The following is a 2,628-nucleotide window of genomic DNA, read 5'->3' as shown; positions in this document are numbered from 1 at the left end:
CAAAACTTGAAACTAGCTGTTCTTGAAACTAGCAATTTTGAAGTTTTGAAAAACTGTTTATACTGGGTAACAAAAAATTATAGGGATCACTTTTGTGGTTATCTACCACTAAAGTTTTAAAACCTTTTTACATATATAGCATACTGATCTAAAGCTCTACTATTTGACTTTCATTTGCAATACTATTTCATAAAATCACAAAGATGCTTTTGAAGAAATTTGACAAAAAGCTAATTGGTCAAGTACAAGCATTTTTAGAACTTCGATGGAGCCACAAAATTATAGAAACCCATTTTAAAAAGAAAGGTATTGCGATTTCACTCAGCCATATCAGTCGCATCAAGAATTCAAAACTTGGATCGATGCAAAATAATGCAAAACCAAAAAGAAGTGGACGGTCAAGCAAATTGAAGAAATCAGATTTGCAGAAGCTTGATAAGATGACATCAAAACCGGATCCTCCAACACAGACAAGCATGGCTAAAGCTCTTAACGGGAGTCAGCAAGTTGTAAGCTATCAACTAAAACAAAAGTTGAAGAAAAAATGCCATAAAAAACCTAAATGTCATCATTTAAGTGAGAGATCGGTGCAGATTAGGAGGCAACGCTTATGGCCTCTCTACAAGCTTCTCTGTAAGGACAGATGGCGAAAGTTCATTACAACTGATGAAGCTTGGATCTATCTATCTGATACCAATGCTAAATCTAAAGTTCAATATCTTAGCCGTGGACAGAACAGGCGAGACTTGACACCATCAACCACGGTGCCTCATGTCAAAGGCGTAATGGTTTGGATGGGCATATCCGCCCATGGTGTGACCAAACCTCGGTTTGTGAAACCTGGGGCCCAAAATAAATTTTGAGTATTCCATACAGAAGATATTAAAGCCCTTTTTTAAGGATGATTACTGCAGATTGTACTCTAATAGTGATGCTGTGTTCCATCAGGACTCTGCCCCATCGTATGCATCTGAGGTCACCCAGAAATTCCTAACAGATCAACAAGTGAAATTCCTGAGACCAGAACAATGGATTCCAAACAGTCCTGATGCTTCACCATGCGACTATTTCCTATGGGGACATCTGAAAAACAAACTAAATAAGAAAAGATTTTTTACATTGAGAGGCCTTCAAAGAGCTATTAGAGAAGAGGTGAAGAAAATCCCCCAGGAAATCATTTTGCGGGCCTTAAAATCATGGCCGAAGCGTTGTAGACAAATCTATTATGCCGGAGGTCGACATATTGAGAAACATCGCTGAATTTATGTAATAAATTTTGGAAATAAAAACATTCAAAAATGATCCCTATAATTTTTTGTTACCCTGTAACCTTCTAGAAATCTGGTAATTTCGGCAGAATAAATATTTTTTTAATAGGCTTTACACTGGTTATAACAATATTGTTTCCTAATTTTTTTTTCTTGATTAAAAGCATTGAGTGCTAATGAAAGAAGATTATAATGTAATTAATGGTAACAAAATGTATATGAATTGAAATAATTTTACAGTAGAAACAAAATTTGAACCCTTCTATTTTTTAAACATAGAAAGATCAATCAAAGCAAGTCATATTTTAATTACTATTTTTAAAAAATAATATTTAAAAAAAAATTGAAAAATTTTCGTTCTTATGAAGAAAAATGTTTTTACATTTTTACAATGTTACCTACAATGTTTCTACATAATCTACATATTCTAAACATTTTTCTACACCATCTGAACCATTTTTTCGAAACCAACTAATTCGAAATGAACTGTAATTATTGCAAATAAATAAGAAAAGTTTACTTGTTTGCAAAAGAAATAGACAATTTCAAAGACAATTTGCATGAGATGATAGCAAGCTTCGACAACAAAATCGTCCATTAGTCAGTCAACAGTTACAAAATAAGTTATCGGTCGCAGTTAAAGCTTGCGCTTCTCATAGTACGAAAGTTGGGTGCAATCGATTGCGTCATGAATGTATTTCTCGATCATATTTACCAATTTATGGTGCAACCTAAATTAAAAATTTTTTCATTTAACCAATTTATGGTGCAATTAGAAACTTTGCACCAAGTATTTGGTTAAACAGTTACTCAGAATTTTTACGTCGAAAATATATTATTTCATTCTTCCTCACATGAACAGACTATTTTCCTACCTGAGTTTATTATTTACTTAACTTTATTTTAATTTCCAACAGTTTTTGAGGGTTGAATGTGAGGCCTTTCCACTTTTAAACTATTGGTTTTATTATCAGTGATATCATTGTGACTTGTTTGCTATTGGCTGAATGTTGAGAGCTAATGGCGGTTTTTAAGGTATTACAGGACCACAAAGGGTAATTATTGTTTTTTTTTTAAAGAAGTGTATTTTGAATGCTAATTTCAACTACTTTTTCACTGAAATTCTAGTATTTCTAAATTTCTAGTATTTTTGCTCAATTTTTTTAATCAGAAAAATAAAACACGTGTGAATATGAGGATTTGAGATTTCGCAATTTTACTCACGCTGTTGTACGTCCCGCAGTGGACTGATCCTTAAGACACGGTTCCTAGCAGATCACCGAAGTCAAGCATCCTTGACTGCGGTCAGTGTGCGGGTGGGTAACCACTTGAATCAGTCTGCGCAGGGACCGAGGGTGTG

The sequence above is a fragment of the Parasteatoda tepidariorum genome, chromosome 1 (genome assembly GCF_043381705.1).
Source record: "Parasteatoda tepidariorum isolate YZ-2023 chromosome 1, CAS_Ptep_4.0, whole genome shotgun sequence".
Lineage (NCBI taxonomy): Eukaryota > Metazoa > Arthropoda > Arachnida > Araneae > Theridiidae > Parasteatoda > Parasteatoda tepidariorum.
The sequence above is the reverse complement of the archived record's forward strand: the minus strand, read 5'-3'. Positions refer to the sequence as shown.